We start from the raw sequence: 18,391 nt of genomic DNA on the forward strand, positions 1-18,391 counted from the left end.
CATTTTCTGTAGAGTTGGGAAGAATATATTATGTATGTTCTGAAACATCCTAAGAGAAGTTAGAAAACAAAAGATTTCTTGGTCTCTGTGGAACACTTTTTTCCTCACCCTCTGCCCCCTAGAGTTTATAGTAAAGATGGGGAGGAAGGAAAATTTTTCCTTTGATCTTACTAACAGCTGTCAGTTAATTTTGCTGATTGTACTTTGAGACACTTGGAGCAGAAAAAAGTCAATCATTTATTTCCATATGTTTGCACTTTCATGCTTTCAGCATGTCTTTTCTTTGCGGTGATGAAGGTCAAGGATTCAAAACTCACAATGTCCTTTAGTGTGTTCCCATATACTATTAAACATATTTTGTGAAATAGCATATAACAGTAGTCTGATGTAATTTAGAAATAGCACTTAATGTTTGTGACTTCTGTAGTGCCAGATACGAAATTTCACCTCACCTTAGTATTTTCACATAGCATCTTTTGGGGTAGCCTGACTTTCTGAACCTATAAGCTACCTGTTGAAATCCTGTGGCGGATCTGAAAGCTGCAGAGCGCTGCGGGAAGGGGAAGTTGGGGAGCCAACCCACAGGCTTGAGATGGCTGTAGCTCCCTTGAATTCCATTGCTGTGCAGAAGTCATGGCCTTTATTCTGCAGCGTGGGGTGCTGGGGAAAACCAGATAATGTTGGCCCCAGCAACCTCTACTGGTTTTCTTCTTGCATCTGTCTTGAGATAATGTTACTTAGTCTTTGTGCTTGAATTGCTTGTCACAGTTTGGCCATCCTCGCGTTTATCTGCATCTTTAAATTCCAAACTCTGTGTGAATAGAAACTGTTGAAGTTTGTGTGCTGGACATGGGAAAAATGTAGTGTAAGGGAAGAGGAATGGTTCAAATGGAAAGCACTTCAATCACTATGCATAATTTTTGTGATGTGTATGTGATTAATCTTTTTTGGCGGAAAGGTAAAGGTGTGGAAGAATAATTTGGAAGTTTGTAGCTTTCCCACTGAGTTGCATTACTGGAATTGTGTGTTTATCTGGAACTAATAATACACTGCAAGAATATATAGATGTAGTTGTGCAGTGACAAGCCTACTAGAAGCTATGTAAAAGAATATATAGTACAGGTGTTGGTTTTTTAATGTTAGTTGAAGTGGTATATATAATAATTTAATTTTTTTTTCTCCAGTCTTCAGACTAGTATTCTGGTCATGTGTTGACGTGTTTTATTTCTAATGTCCTTTGAACTGTGAAAGAGGAAGAATTGAAACAAAAATGCCAGTGATGTATTTACTTTCTTTAGCAATTGTTTCTAGTAAGGGCAGCTCTGTACCTCCAAGCATGGCCTATCGTTTTATAGGCATCCATTATAGCATGTCTGTAGATAACTGTACTTAAGTTGTATAGTGTGAATGGGAATTGAAAAAGCCTTTGCTTTTTTCGGCAGAGAAGAATTTTAAACCATTTCTGGAGATTGCAAAATGATACACCAAGTCTTTTGTCAATTAAGTAGAGTTTCTTATACAACTAAATTATTTTAAGTTTATTCTTACTAATACTTGTTTACTGTGAACAGACTTCATCTGGTAATTACTTACAGTCTCAGATTATCATTGTACACACACTGAAAAAAGTTGTTTTCCATTGTAAAAGTTTAAAAGTTGCCTCTTGATGAAAATTGCATTTTATGATACTGGTGGATAGTTTTTACCCTATCAGGTCTTGATAAACTCTTTTGGCATAATCCTTACAACATATTAAAGTCTTCTGCCAACCATGTATTTAGAAGAAAAATAATAATTGTTTCTAATCCTTGTTTTTGTTTCTTAAAAGCTTTGAAAAGTAAGCTTTCTTCACTTATATCCTATCCCTTTTTACTGTTCAATCTAAACGAAGGACATAAATGGTAAGTGCAACGACAACCAGAATTGGAAGCTCTTGTGTAAGGCTGCAGTATTAGGCTTTCCTGTTCAAAGTTTCTTTCTGTATCTTTTCCCTAACTTGTTAACCTTTTGATTTTTCAGTGTAACTACTTTTGAAAAATGTCTTAAGTTTAATGCAGTTACCAGTTAACTTGGTTTAGTTACAGATGGTAAAAATATTTTCTGCGCAGATTTCTCTTCCTGAAGCATTCTTGTTCATGGTGATGTACATTAAAATTTTGATTGTGTTTATTATTGATCTAATGGGCAGCCTAGTGGTGCCTAAACAATATATTAATCTAGTTGTGTGTTCTTTAGTAGATAACTTATTGATAAACACTTCAGTATTGGTTAGGATTTTTCCCTTGCTTTGTATAAGTTACTTAGTTGAGATCTGCTGTTACAGCTCAATATGTATGCACCTAATTTCACAATAGCTTAATCAGGAAGCTTGTTTTCGTCTAATAATTTTTATTTTGCATACATATTTCTTGCTGGAAGAGGAGCTTGCTGATGGTGATTGAAAGCAATTTTTCAGCAGCACAAATACTTTTTTAAAAAATAAAGTGCTTCTGAGTGCTAGTAGTGTATTAATTATTCAAACTGTGCAATGGTTACTATCCAAATGTAAATGGCTTACATATATTTACATTGTTAAATCTCAGAGCCTTTTTACTAAATTTCAGTTTTGGGAACTGCTTCTGTTCATGTCACCAACTTTGAAGAGTGAAAAGAGTGATTTGGATTTAGTATATTAAAATAGTTTTCATGAGTCTACAGAAGAGACCAAAATATGTAGGAGTTGTAGTCTTAGTTTTATGGTGCACAGATTTAATTCTGCAGTAACACTGCAAAATAGTGTCAGGTAGGTATTGTACTTAATGAAATAATAGCTGTGATACTCGTTTACAGCTGCTCTTACTGATGGTTTAAAGAGGGAGGTGGTATTTTTGAATGTCCTTGCCTGCTTCCCTCCAAAGAAATTCTTCCTTTTTCAAGTGCAACTTGAAAACAGAACAGTAAGGAACTGTTTCTTTTGAGTTCATCAGCTTCAACTTCTGAATGCTAGCTGTTCTTTCATGTAAAAATTGTTCTTTCATGTAAAAATTTGTATACTAAATAGTTACTTTTTTTTATGTCTAGTCTTCTTCAAAAATTACTTTGAGATGTTGTTTTGCTTTCCTTTTAATTTTTCTTACACAGAAGCATTGCTGCTCAAGTGTGGTGTTTAAGTATCAACATAAAGCGGCAGCTGCTAAAGCAATGGAGATTGCTGCTGGTTTGGGATGTGCTTTTTTACTACTCCTTTGCTCTCATCTGTCTTCCAGCTTTTCATCCAAGTCCACTACAACTTCTGCTGTTGAGGCAAAGTTCATAGCTTCAGGAACGCCAGAAACTTGATTGAAAAAACCCCAACCTCATGCTTAGTCTTTGTTTTAAGAGTTTGGTCCTTTGGAGAGCAGTTCATAAATGTAGCTTCCCATTTCTTTATTATTTAGAGCCTAATGAGGTATATCTTTATCGCTCACTTCTACGTTCACTTTCAAGATAAGTAGTATGTTTTTGAAACAAGTCTGTCAGATTTGCTTGAACTTCTGTAATTCAGGAATACTTTTTTGTACTTCTTGGCTCTTAACTGAATAGAGCTGCTTCCCCTTCCCCCCCCCCCCCCCCCCCCCTTCTGATTCAATCATACTCAAAAGCCCCAGTTATGCAAGTTTTAATTTTCACTCAACGCAGAATTTTTTCCTACTTTATTCAAAACTAAACCAAGCAAAGGCAGATTTCCAATAATACATGAATAAAAATTTCCAAGGATCTTTTCATATTTGATTTGTTTTCTACTATTACTACTACTACTAAATTTGGTTATTTTCTCTTGACAGCTTAGTGTACTTGAAGCTGATGGTGGTGAAGTTTTGTGAGGTTTTATGAATATAGTCTCTTGTTTCTTAAAAAACTTCTATAAATCTAAGCTGCTTTATAAAAGCTCTTTTGTACAGCTTGGTTGGGAAAGATGAATTACCTCCTTATTGCAATCCAGCGTACATTCTTGTGGAAGAAGTAGTTCATGTTTGACACCTTAAAAGCCTTTTAAGGTAAAACTAGCTTGGAGAAAGGCAGAGCATTAAATGTAGAACTGAAAAAACCCCACAACCTGACAAAACATTCCTGATTTCTTGGCAGTGGTTTTACTTTAGTGATCAAGTTTGTTCTTCCTGTGCATAAAGCAACATGTTAGGCCTTTGAGCAAGCTATTTATGAACATGCCATTTGTATTTTTGTGGGTGGTCTTAGTTTTGGCACTAGCACTATTTTTTTTTTTAGTTTTGCAGGATTGCAGTGATACATATCAGTAGATGGATACTTAAATCTTGCATTTCTTATGTTCCTCAGGTTTTTAGATACCAAATTCAGTGCTCTAGGCAAGAAGGATAATTCTGTAACAGGCTGTAAAATATTCACATTGTATTATTTTCAGCCTTTAATTGCATTGACAGATATAAAAACTATTGTTGTATCTGCTCTTAATATGAAAAGACATTGCATAAAAATCAATGCAGCACTTCAGCCATCTTTTTTGTAGCCTGTTATGTGTTTGTATACATAAACTGAAGCTATTTGTGAAATAAGATATTTTTTGGTTATAAGTATTTCATGGCCATTTTAGGATGGTTCATAATTTACTTTCTAGATTATGTTTTTATGTGTATCAAGGATGCTACTTAAGGTAATTTTTCAGTAATGGAGCGAAGAATCATTACAATGTTACATTTTATTTCAGTAATTTCTTATTTTAGTATGTGTGAACTGTGAATATTTAGGGTAATGTGATGCATTTTTCTTGTGTTATGTTACAGAGATTTAGGAGAGTAAAACCTTTTATTCTGCCATCATCTTCTCGTGTTTGCACAAAGTGCTTTAGAACATATTTACTTCACGTGAGCTTGTAAACAGAGCAAGTGACCATTCATAAGTAATTTTTGTCCCTTAATGTGCGATCACGTCTCCAGTATGAATTTAGGTGTTACGGTACTGCATATAAGCACTCCCAGGTTTGTTCTCTTCTACAGTAATGGACAAGGAATTTTTTCATGTGTGTTCTTTAGATTATCTGTTTATAACTTCATTTTTTTTTAGTAAAACCGATGGATCAAGAAACTAAAAGAACACTTTTCAGACGCTTCGTATGCAGTGCCTAAATGACACCAGTCTTTGTCGGTCTTAGTGTTTCATGAGGCCTCAGATTTAGCAGGTGCCATTTTTGTACAGTTATTAATGGAAAGTCTTCAAATGCATCTGGTGTACTTGTTTATAGGATACTCTATTTGCATACTTAGCTTCTCCTGTTTCATGGGTTTTACAGATAAAAAGGGAAAAAATATTAAAAAGCAGATTTAGTAAGTCTATTCCATATTTTTAATATGATTTCTGAAAATACAGCTCACAAGTTACAGAAAAAAATAAATCTACTTACCTAACTGAAGTTCCTCAAGTACTGAGTCCTTCAGTTTTTCATCTTCTGTCAAGTAAGATTAAGGGTTTTATAAATAATTCAGAAAAATCCTTTGTTAATGTGTTTGATAAATGCCCTACATATTTTGAAGAAGCTAAAATTAATGTGTGCCTTAATAATGTTCATTTTTTCTTCCTCAGCTACTGGAGTTAAGTTTGACTTGGAGTTTATACACATATTTACCCAGACTAAGAAGAAATTAACTTTCAGTTTCAGTTGTCTACTTGATACCTATTTTGGACTCATCCACCTGTCTAAATCCTGAGATCTTACTTGGTGGCATTGAGACTTGCAGCCAAAATAAGTTCTTCTGCTAAGAAAAGTTTGTCTTTATTCAAACAATCTGTTTTTAAATAGTAAAACTCCCAAGAAGCAGTAAGTGTAATTTCTGTAGAAATAGTGGTTTCTGTCGTCAGGAGACCTGTTAATGGATCTGTTGCTTAGTGTGAGGAAAACTTATTTATAGACCTGGTTCCTCAAGAGGGCAATGCCTTCTGAGTAGTTTTTTCCTTAGTGTGAGCAGTAAGCCTCTGACCTTTTGCTTAGGCTGTAACGTTTGGATTCAGTAGCTCTCCTGGAGTGGAAAATTTTAATGTGGTAATGCAGTAAACTGAGACATAGAAATTAACTTGTCTTAGTGAGATTGCCTGTCTTTCGATACCAGCCTAAATGCTGTTTGTTAATTAAAATGTTTAGGGGGTTTCTCATTAATATTTCACAAGCCTCCTTTCTGTAGTGTTGGCATGAAGTAGGTTTATCTCCTTACCAGAGCTAGTGCTTATTTTGGATTATTAAATCTTCCATGAGGACTATGGAATTTAAGTCAGATATTTATGTCTTCAATCAAGTCTGTCTTTAGGTTTCACTTTAATTTCCCAGAGATTCAGTGTTACTGTTAGTTGAATTATCATTTTTAGTAGGTAGTGTTTTTTGGAAAAAAGATGTGACTTTCTGTAGAGCTGTTTTGTAACTGTTCAGATGGGGAGCTTAGTATCTTGGTTAATCCAACATTTAAGGAGTCAATTAAATATATTTAAGGTTTACCATTGTTGTGGTTTAACGCTGGCTGGCAACCAAGCACCACAGAGCCACTTGCACGCTCCCCCCACAGCGGTATGGGGGAGAGGATCGGAAGAGTTAAGAGTGAGAAAACTTGTGGTTGAGATAAAACCAGTTTAATAGGTAAAGCAAAAACTATGCACGCAAGCAAAGCAAAGTAAGGAATTAATTTACTACTTTCCACCAGCAGGCAGATGTTCAGCCATCTCCAGGAAAGCAGGGCTCCATCATGCATCATGGTTACTTGGAAAGACAAATGACATAATGCTGAATTCGCCCCTGCCCCCTTCCTTCTTCCGCCAGCTTGTATATACTTGGCATGATATTCTATGGTATGAAATATCCCATTGGCCAGTACAAGCTAGCTGTCCTGGTTGTTTTCCCTCCCAATTCCTTGTGCCCCTCCAGCCCTCTAGCTGGCAGGGCCCGAGAAACTGAAAAGTCCTTGATTTGGAATAAATATTACCTAGGTACAACCAAAAATGTCAGTGTGCTGTCAGCTTTGTTCACACACCAAATCCAAAACACATCACTGCACCAGCTACTAAGAAAATTAACTATATCCCAGCTGAAACCAGGACAGCCATTTAAAGGTGGTTTTCCCAAACACCATCACAGAATCATAGTGTTTTGGATTGGAAGGGACCTTTAAAGGTCATCTAGTCCACCCCCCCTGCAATGAACTGGGACATCTCCAATTAGATCAGGTTGCAAAGATCCACATCCAACCTGACCCTGAATGTTTCCAGGGATGGGGCATCTGCCAGCTTTCTGGGCAACCTGTTCTAGTAGTTCACCATCCTTGTTGTAAAAAATTTCTTACTAGTCTAAATCTGCTCTTTTAGTTTAACACCATTACCCCGTGTCCTATCACAACAGGCTCTCCTAAGGTGTGTGTCCCCATTATGGTTTCCTACAGTGGCTAATGGTGTAGGATGAAGAAGTATTTGTATTAGTTTTATTTTGTATGTAACATGAAGCACATTGCTTTTACTGGTGTTGCTGAATGCAGTTTTGTTGATACACTTGTGGCAGTTTAGCTGGTGTCTCTTCTGAATATATTAATACAAAAGATCAGAAAAAGACAATGTAATGTCAAAACTAGGTTCTTCAGGCTTTGTTTTTCTTCTGTATATAATGCTGGTTTTTGGAAGTCTTAAAATTTTATTTACTTACGGAGTATATGTTTGTTCTCCTCTGCCTTTTCTGAATAACTAAATATTTGTTTCTCTGTAGGGGAACTTGTATGTTCTTTAGGTAATGACCAGCTCTTCTTGTTTGTCCCTGTTGTGATGCCCATGGTGTCCCTAACATGATTCTGAGTTTTGGGTCTATAATAAATGAATTGGATATCTTTTGATGAAAGGAGCCACTGTAGCTTATTGAATTTGGGTCAGGGGATCAACTAAAAGGCAGGTTTTCTTAACCAGTTTGGATTTGTTGAGATGACTAGTTTCTCAAACTTTTGATTGAAATGCTAGAATTGCCTGGTCCAATGTATATTGTTTTTCTCAGAACTCTCATTTATTCAAATAAGTGTCTGTCTTCATTCAAGTCTACCTCGTCTTGCTCCTGTTTTACAGTAAATGGCCTCCAGGTTGTATAAAAGTACTAGCTGGGAAACTATGGAGAGCTGGAAAACTGTGGAGCGTGGTTTCATGCCAGAAAGTTCCATTGATGCTTCTTTGTTCATGTTTTATTTGTTTATGTGCTGTATGTGGGAACTTTGGCCAGAGCTTTGTTGGGGAAGTCTTAAAACATCGAACTATTCTGATTGTAAGCAGCAGTCATAACTTATAGAAAGCTATATATGTTTGTTAGAAGTTTCTCTTATAGGACCTTTTTGTAGCAATGAAAAACTTTGGCTTTCAGCTTCCTTTTGACAAATACTTGCATATTCTAATTACTTGGTAACTCGGATCAGTTATGCAATAGCAGCTACAACTAGTCTCTTTTTTTGTGTTAAAATTTAGTCATCATGTATTATATCTGCTTGGTGAGAAAAACTTAATACAAAAGTCTGGCAAAGTGTCATATTTAGTACACTGTGGCTATAACTAGTGTTGCTTTTAAAGTGTTTAAAGTTGATTTTGCAATGTTATATTTGATATTCCAATTAAGAAGTTGTTAGATTTTTACATAAACACTTCTTGATAAAGGATATGCTTGGCTGGTTAATTTTTCTTCTAAGGAAACCTAGATGGCTTTTACTTCATCTCATCCTTGAGTCTTGCAGTTGCAAAAGGTTGTTTTGAATCAGTCAAATGTTTGCTGTTACAGTATTTGCCTAGATTTGTTTCTCGTGCAAGGAAAACTTAACACTTGGGAAATCTAAAATACAGCATTGTTTTATGACACTCTGTTTTCAGTTAAATATTTTTATGTATTTCTGCATGATGGTACAGTTAGCTCAGACCTCGTTACCAGTTAAATAGCCTTTCAACACCACGCCCACTGGCGTGACTTGTGGAGTGCATCTTAAATTCTTTGCAGCTTGTTCTGTGAAAGTATGGTATCCTCCGTGCTCCCATGGATGTCTGTTTTGATACTTACCTACTCTCATGCCATTTCTTTAGCTAAAAGAAAACCAGAATAATTCTAAGCTACACCATAAATTTCTCTGATAAGCCTCTGAAGATGTGAATATAATGTAATTACATGTTTCAGTTGTGAATTCGGTGGTGTGGTGGATATTGCTTTTCGAAAGTAGTTTTACAGGTAAGTAAACAGTTTAGTGCCTTAAATTGACTACAAATTAAAAAAAAATTTCATTCTGTTCAGCTGTTGAACTGTATAAAATTTTTTAATTTTATTACTCTCATTCAAGATATTAAGCTAATAGAACTGGGAGAAGTGTTTTCATTTATTAGTTCTATGGATTTAAGGTTGCAGAACCAAGTTAATTGACAGAATGTTGTAAAGAGGAAGCTGATATTCAGAGAGCTGAAATACAGATAATCTTCCTTTTTTTAAAAAAAAAAGGATTTCCTGATTTTTAAAGTGGTTACCTTCTCTAAGAACCTTTGTCTTGTAAAAAAAGTATTTCTGAATTTTACCTTAAAGTATTTGAGAAGCAGAATTTTACTTTCCTTGTGACTGTTCATTATTAAATCAAGGGGAAATTTTGATAGAAAGAAGACCTCTGTTCCTGTTTGTTCTGAAATGATCGGCAGTGATGGCATTTGAAAAAAAGTTATACCTTCAGAGAGTGCTTCATGTGGGTAGCCGTAGATAATGAAGGGATATGGAAGTTTTTTCCTTTACCAGAAGAGATGACATAAAGATGATTTAATAGAGGCATGAGCATGGAATTAAAACCTTTGGATTTTGTTCCTTGCTATTGGTATATGCAGTTCGGGGCCAGATTTTGTCTTCTGTATGCATTAATTTTTTGACTGGTAGATAACATTTTCCACAGGTTTGAGAAAATGAGGAACCTTTTTAGTCAGTTGTATTCTGTAAATGCTGCATATACGGTATTTTACTGTGTTATAACAAATAGAAATGGGATAGGCAGGAAAAAACCCACAGCAATAATGATATATTAATGCACTGTTTTAAATGCCGTATTAAAATTCAGAGAAGCAGCAAGTAACTAAAAGTCAAAATAATAAAGCGAAAAGACATAAATCTCAATATGGTGCAAAATTCTGTCATCAACAGAGTAGGTTCTGTAGTAAATATTGGGTTATTTTAGACTGTTACCTTTTTTGTTAACAAGTTAGATTGTCGTTTGAATTTTTAGCCTGTAATGTAGTATTCTGAAAGTACGGGTTCTGTGTTAAAAGAAAGAAAAAAAAAAAAAACAACCAAAAAACCTGCAGTAGCTTCTGTGATAAAAAGTCTTTAAAAAGCACATAACCTTTATTATAAAAATATATTTATTTGTGCTTTTATTCAAGTTCTGACTTTTGGAATGTGTTCTGTAAAAGCTTGCAATTCTCAAGTTTAGTGTCTAAGGTCACTAGATGAAGACATCCAGAAAAATCTCTGTAGGCATGTAGACAACTTCTGTGATAGTGGTGGTGGCCAGTTGTTAACATTGAAGATGGGTGAATATCTCTGCCTCCAAACTGGTGACTGAGAAAGTGTTTATACTACTACCTTTTCTGGTTCAGACAGTAAGTATTCTTTTGTTCACTTGTTCTGCACTGAAAAACAGTAATGATTATTCACATTCCCCCCCCCCCCCCCCACATTACTTTGGATTTCATTTGTCTTTTCTAGTTCATTTGCCTTACTCCTGTAGTTCTGAGCACTAGTTATTTTCTGCTTCTCATGGCAAAGGAGTGAAAAAACATCTCAACCGTGCAACAGTTGCAAGTATTTTGGGCTGTTTTCCTAATCTAGTTTACTTTCTACCCCAAACTTAAATTTCGAAAAGAATCTGGTTTTGACAGGATTTGAACAGTTTACTGAGCGTGACTTGCTACTGCAGACAGGTTTCACTCTAAGGTATTAGCCTTTTTCAGTTGGCTTTTTCTTGAAAGAACTTTAACCAGCTGTTAACTTGTCACCTTGCATGACTATTTTTCTACAAGATTTTTTAGTTTTCCCTTTGCTAATTTTGAAGTAGTATCTGGAACATATTTCCAGGCCGGAACAAGCCCAGTGTGCCGTATGGAGGTGATGAATGCCAGGAGTGTTTGGAAGTCTTTTGTGCTGTGAAAAAAATATCTTACTTTCCTGGTGGTATTTTGGTCCACATTTTTTAAAAAGAAAATACGTTTTTTGCTCCAGTTTTACTTTTTGGTTGTGTAAGTATATACTCATCTTTTACAGGATGTTGCAGGTTTGCTTTCTTAGAGGCAGAATTAACTAGAACATTTTGGGTGGGAAAAAAAAAAAAGAGGAAAGGACACCTGAAATGTAAGCAAAATCTGGTAGATAGGATGATTCTTCTACATTACAAAGGAAAGGACACCATGTGGTCTGCTGCCTCTATAAACAGCAGTTGTATTTGGAAAGGATGAAATAAAATTATTCTTGGCCAATATACAAGAATAGTGATTATGTTAATGTACTTGGCTGTCCTTTGACTTAGCTTTTGAGGAAAATGTAAAATTTTACAAGTCCCATTGAAACTAGTCTTAAGAAAAAGATCACTTGCAGCTATATCTTTTGAGAATTACAGTAATGTAATGATTGTTCATTCTTGAAGATTTTCAATAGTTGTAATCAGATTGCATTAATAGGGCTTTGCAGCTGCTATAGGTGACAGTTTGAGTGCATACAGTATTTACAATGTAGTGTTCAGTAAAATGTATTGCATCTCTGGGATCTTTGTCTCCTTGATGCTCACAAGTTTGAGGGGCCTCCAAGTGGTCTGTGGGCTTCTCTCTTTTAGATTAGCCTAGCAGCTGTCTCTTCTGTATTAAATAGTATTTTCTTACAGAGCATTATTAAATATTGCTGGTTAGTGAGGTGTCCCCTGAATGTCTTTGTAATGTGAGTAATATTAATGCAATTAAACTGCTTTCTTTTCCAAAACTGTCAATATAGAGACCTCACCTAAACGTCATGGGAGGACTGATGTATTCAAAGGAAGTCAGCTTTTCTTTAGATTGGGTTTTGCATCGAGCTGTAGGAAGGTGACAAAAAAAAGAAAGCATACTAGAAGGATCACAGTTATTTAACTTTGTACTCTCCCAGAAAAAACCCAAACAACTTGCGTGATTTGGAAAGTAGAAGCTAGTTTTACCTAAACAAAGGCAGATCTTAAACTCCTCCATCTTGTAAAGTTCAGAAATGGCTGGTATTAAAATATAGATGCATTTGAGGGAATATGTAACTTTCTTTTTGAAAAGTTTCTTCTAAATCTGCAAGAAGTGTTGAGTGCGTGTACTTTTTCACACACACAAAATGGAAATCCATTTCTATCTTTTCTGGTGTTAATGTGTGTTACCTGATGCACTGAGAGGCTTTTCAATTCTTAGTTAATGAATTTTTGTAATGGAGTACTATCCTACCCAATTCTTTATTAATTCCATGTAAAACATACCAGTATATGCTACAAGGTATAATAAGAGTGATGTTTTTAATATGCTTTGGTATCTGTCTTGTACATTAATATTAATTTACTGTTATTTTTATTACAACTGTGATATTAAAACATTGCTAGAGGTAATTTTTTTTGTATTTTTAAAGAATAACTTCAGCTTAGAATAGTAAATAGTTTTGGCTAGTTTTAACTGCAGTTGTTTCTCTTTCTGTGAGGTTTAGATGCTGAGGACTACCCTCAGCAACTGAGTGCTCTCCTAAAGATGTAGAAGGGAAATGAGGGAAGGCCCCACAGAAGTTGAAGATCTTTCTTGTTTGTTCTCAAAACAAAAAGTAGAGGACAAGGATGTAGTGTGTGGAGGTTTTTCCTGAATACATTCCTATACTTTTGCTGTTAATTAGTTTTAAAATAAATTCCCCATTTTTAATAACATTGATATTTCCTTTACAATCTTATTGAAATATTGGAAATATTTAAGAAGTGCACTGGTCTAATAATAAGTCTTTTTTTCATAAGGGAAATCGGAAATGTTTTTGTCAGTAGCTGTAATTATCATTGTTACTACCACTGGGAGTGTTTTTCCAATTTGTAGCATTTACTGGAATATATGCATCTGCATGCATTTCATGCAATGTGTATTCCTGGTTTTTAATGATGAGGGTTTTTTTAAATGTTTAGGTTTTTAAAATGCTGTAACTTAATGAGTCATCTCCACCACCTCTGTTCATGACTTGAGTCACCATGGAGGAAATTGGCTTTATCTATCTGCTTTTCTCTGACAGTCCTATTGACAGCTATTAAACGTAATGAAAATTCTTTTCATTAGATGCCCTACTTAAAAAATAGGGCTGTGTAGTTTCCTGTATGCTACGTGTTCTATAGCTGCATTTCCTTTAGTTGTTATCTAGTTTAATGTATTTGCTTGTGTCATTTTGTGTGATGTAAGTGAGCTTGTTTCTGTTTTAAACTTATGGGTGGGAGCAATTGTTCGGTTCATAGAATTCTTAAGTAGTTCAGGCTGGAAGACACCCAGCTCAGAGGAGTGATTAGCTCTGGATTTAGGTAGCACTGCTCAGAAACACAGAACTCTTGGATTTTGAAAGATCAGTCTTTTTCTATTAAAATGATTTACTGTTATTGCATGTGATGGAATAAAATGAGCTATTTTAGGATATTGTATAAACTCCGGACGTTACGTATGAATCTTAATTGATGGATAAACCAAAGAGGGAAAGGTAACGAGGAGTTGGTGGAAGAGAAGGCTTTTATTACTTCAACTCCTTGCTGGCAGCCTAACTTCCAGTAAGCTAGTCATTGGAGCGAAGTAGTGGAATATTCTGAGGAAAAGAGAAATGCTGCACTATCAAAGGTATTCTCCAAATTCTATTTTTGACTACCAAACTAGCAATTTTAACCATTTTTATGATTTAGGTCTTTAAAATACAGTTGTCTTTAAATTACAGTTTTGTGTAAGGTTTTAAGGGTCTTAGGCCTCCTAGAGAAGCCTTTGGAAATAATGTTTCTTTTCTAGAAAGATTTTAATGAAACAAACCACTCTAGAAGGGAGTAGTGAATTCTAGTAAGAGGTACAGAAGTGTTATACCTGTTTTGACAAAGTTACTAGAGAATAGAGTTCAGTTTCCATTTTAATGAAAACAAGTGAGAATCAACAGCCCTGTGAATTACATCTTGCTCTACACATACAACCTAGATAAAGTGCTAATTAAGTTACCAATGTTAATGTGCAAGTTTTAAGTTTATGTGGTAGGTGTGCTTTTTTTATAAGGCATTTTCTTGAGGTTGTATCTTAGCATTAATTTGATTAACATGCCTTAGCTGAAAGGTGAGTGAATAGTCAGTCCTGTGTTAATTGGGAAGTGCATCTCCTGGCCACAAACAGTTGAAGAAAATTGGATGAGCTGTTGTTTTAGTATTTCTGTTGATATTTTGCTTTTTGCAAATATCTAATATCTTCTGTGCCATATTTATTCCATACCATAACTTTTTTGATAGTGTTGTTACCATGAGTATTGTGTCATTTGGAGACAAGATTTTTAATTTTCATTGGGCTGCTGCAAATGCAAGGCCAAAAGTAATATTGGTTTGACAGTTAAAAAAGTTTCATGACTACTTGTATTTTTATTTTCAGCTTGAAAAGGGAATTGCATCTGATACGTTCTCCTGTATCAATTCTTATGTGTCTTTTCAAAACAGTTTTATAGAGTGAATTTAAAAATATCCTAATACGTTTTTAAAAACCAGAAAAAAAATAATAATCTTGGTAGTTCTCTGTGTGCTTAGGTTACTGGTCTCAATGGTGATTGACGTGTAAGAATGTTGCACGATATACCTCAAATGCTCAAGAAATCTTATTTCTAATACTTGTAAAAGGGGAGAATCCATATTATATGAACTGTACAGTATATATGTAATTTGAAAACTGTATGTGTTCAGTATTTTTGTGCAGATCTGTTTTTTACAGTTGACATCAAAATGAGTTGGAATTGTGAGGACATTTCATTTCTAATGCTTGTATCTAAAGTAATTAGCAAGTATAATGCTATAGTGCCATCATAGCAGTTTCTCTAAAAGCAAATTGCTCCGATGAATCAGACCTTCTTTAGGGTCCTTGAGGGTTGTTTATATTGGTGAGTTCTGAATTATTTTACAAGGATTTTGCAACAGAAGTAATTTGGAAAGCTTTCCTTTGAGGTGTGTAAACAATTACCCTTTCACAACAGGATATTATTCTTTGTTTTCTTCACTTAGTTTTTTGGTTTGGGCTTTTTTTAAATCTTTCCAAAGGTTAAGTTATACTTCACCACGCATTCTTTTTCTTAAGGCTTTATTTTTTTCCCCTCTAACTGCATATCCATTTTTCTAGTTCTCTTCTAGTTTGTTTGCCAAAGTACTGGGTAACTTCAGAGGTTCTTAGTAGCTTCCCCACAGATTTCTTTAATAAAAGTTTAGCCCTCCTCTTGCTGCTTAGTTTTAACTCCCTGTTAATGGGTAGTTATGGGTGGCTTCAGGGAAGGGGCTGAAGCAGGCTGCTACTCAGGAATGAGCAGTTGCGTAGCGGGGAAAAGAGGCTCTGAGAAGATAATGCTATCATTGTTAGGTTCTGCAAGGGCTTGAATATACAAGAACAAAGCTCTTGGGTGGGCTGGAATATCAGCCAGCACTGGTTCCACTACTCTGTCATATTTTAGGCAAAGCCCATGGTATAGATGACCTAACTTACCTGCAATAACTTGTTTATGCTCACATAGTAAATAGCTGTCTAGAACATGATTTGTGTGGGATGGGACTGAATTTTGGTACCATCTGGACTCCTGCAAGTACAGGCTTTGGCAAATGATCCAAGTACATATTTTTACAGTTAATATGTCAAGCATTTCATTACATTAGTGATATATGCTGTCTGTTAACATTTGAAATTCAGTGTTTTCTCTGACGGGATTTATCTTAAATTAGCTAATCCTGTGTTAACAGTACAGAAGAATTTCACTGTGCTGAAAAAAGTTATGAACAAGTACAGTAGGAAGAAGAATAATTCCAGTAGGCACATTGATATATCAACAGGCAGCAGAGATCATAAGGCACATTTATGGATCTTGAGTCTATAGCTGAAATGTTTTTTATATGGTAGTAATTCAACACCAGAGTTAAAGCTATGAAATGGCAAGTAATTGCTCCATGGTTTTTGTTACAAAGGTTAGATGACTTAAAGTGAAAATTACAGATTCTACCCCTCTCTTTTGTTGTACTTGCTGTTAGCTGAAGACTGGTAGCATTTCAAACTGACAAAAACCTGGTTTATTGCTAGGAGGAAGCGTAGTGTGCTTTTTTTAAAAGAAGTATATGTTGCAGCTTGCCAATGCTTCAATCCTTTGCAAAGAAAACAAGTTAAGTTCTAGTAACTAGTACAGCTTTATAACTCTTTACTAATATCCTTGTCTAGCTGGTATTGTACTTGGACCTACCTTATATGACGCATTTCACATTTAAAAAAAAAACAACAAAAACACCACACCAGCTTGTAGTTGAGCCTGAGATGTATTAAATAAGTTATGTGCAGTAATTCAAAATCAGGTTCTCTCCCTTGTAGCTAGAGTCTCACAGCTGTGTTTGGCATGTCCTGTTTCACACACACACATACCCCATATGCATGCACATGTGCACACACAGTCTGATTAATGTAAGCTGATAGCCATGGTGTTTTTCTAGAATGTTGGGCTAGGGATTGACATTAGGGGTGATATGCCAGTTTTCCTCTTCATGCCAGGGCTGAGGTATAAAAGGAGAGACTGATGTCAACAAGGTTGTATGCCAGTTGTGTGACTAACTCATTTCTATCAGTTTTGGGTATGATTGATCCTAACAGGGCTGCTGATCTTCCTTAACGTGTCAAGGATCCTTCCTTAACTTACTGTGAAAGGTCTGACAAAGTAGTTGCATGTTTTAATGTGGGTTCTAGGGTCAGAAGAGGAGGTCCTTGGGTGTTCATCAACGGCCTTTCGTAGCTGGACCTTAAAATCTGCCTGTGTCTTTTAGTTATGAGGCATTACTTTTCTTCTCCACATTAAGCCATGTTCTTTTGAAAATAGTGTACATACTTCTTACATTAAATACGTTTTGTAGGTTGAGTTACTAGAAACAAAGTTACTGACCTGTGAGCCTTTTGTCATGTATCTTATGACAGTTTCCCATACCAGGATATTTTTACAAAACCATTGACTCTGTTCTGTCAAATATTGGTGTCTGCTGCTTTAAGTGTGTGAAGATAGAAGACTCATGTGGCTTCCCAGATACAATTGAATGAAAAGGAGTTTTGTGAAACTGTAAAAATACTATGAATATATTTTGATTTGATTGATGTTTCCATTTAAAGGTTGCTTATAGCAAGACTGATTGAGTTGCTTAGTATGTGGAATTGTTTTCAAAGTGCATCTGAACTTTTGTTCTTAATAAGTGGTATGACTTTCAGAATCAGGTATAGTTTTGCATATGCTTATTCTCAGCACATGTGTGTTCACTCAAATCAGTTATATGTTAACCTTGCAGAAAATGTATGAGAGAACAATTTTTTGGTGTAAGTTTCATTAGTTTTATTTTTGAACTGTGAATTTGTTTCTATCTCATCCTTTTGATATAAGCAATAATACTAAAATCCATTGGAATTATTTGTGGTAGTTCGCTTTGTTTTCACCTAAGGGATGATTTTTGCCACTCTGGGTACTATCGTTTGAGTATTGTTTCACAGCAGGCCGTGGTTCATGATCAGTAACATCAGAACTCTTTTGCTGTTGGATGACTGAGCATCAATTGAATATGGATCAATTTGTCTATTTGGCATAAATGCAAGTTATATAGCTGATGCTACATTTTTATTCTGATTTGAAAACCATGGTCAGTATCTGAACTAACATATCAATAGTGTGATATAATTTATTAAAAAACGCACCACCACCAAGTTAAGTCAGAACTATTTGAAGAAAGATGAACTGGCAGGTTGGGTTTGTATACCATCAGAGCTTGTTTTCCAATCAACAGAAGCATTTTTGAGTCATGAAGCCAGATTGACTATTGTTGAACCACGGCCTTTAGGCAATACTGTAATAAGACCACTTTTTAATTAACAGTTAAAATGTAAATATACTTCGTAATAATGAAAAATACTGTGTGAAGATTGATTCATTTGCATTTGATCACATAACTATTTGGGAGCTTTAGACTGCTCCATCTGATAAATGAAACTTGTGATATTTAACCTTTACCATTATGCAAAAATGTACAGCATTGCTATATTGAACTTCTTATTCCATTTAATTTTATAAAAACAGGGGAGTATAGTAAACTTTTATTCTTTGTTCATTTTTGTAATCACTGGAAACTTT

General features: G+C 35.2%; 1 protein-coding gene across 22 annotated transcripts in view; it reads left to right on the forward strand.

Moving 5' to 3' along the window:
• The window catches only part of PSPC1 (paraspeckle component 1), a 68,148-nt gene that overhangs the window by 13,993 nt on the left and 35,764 nt on the right, over positions 1-18,391 (forward strand). The window lies entirely within an intron of this gene.

The sequence above is a fragment of the Falco peregrinus genome, chromosome 4 (assembly GCF_023634155.1).
Source record: "Falco peregrinus isolate bFalPer1 chromosome 4, bFalPer1.pri, whole genome shotgun sequence".
NCBI classification, from domain to species: domain Eukaryota; kingdom Metazoa; phylum Chordata; class Aves; order Falconiformes; family Falconidae; genus Falco; species Falco peregrinus.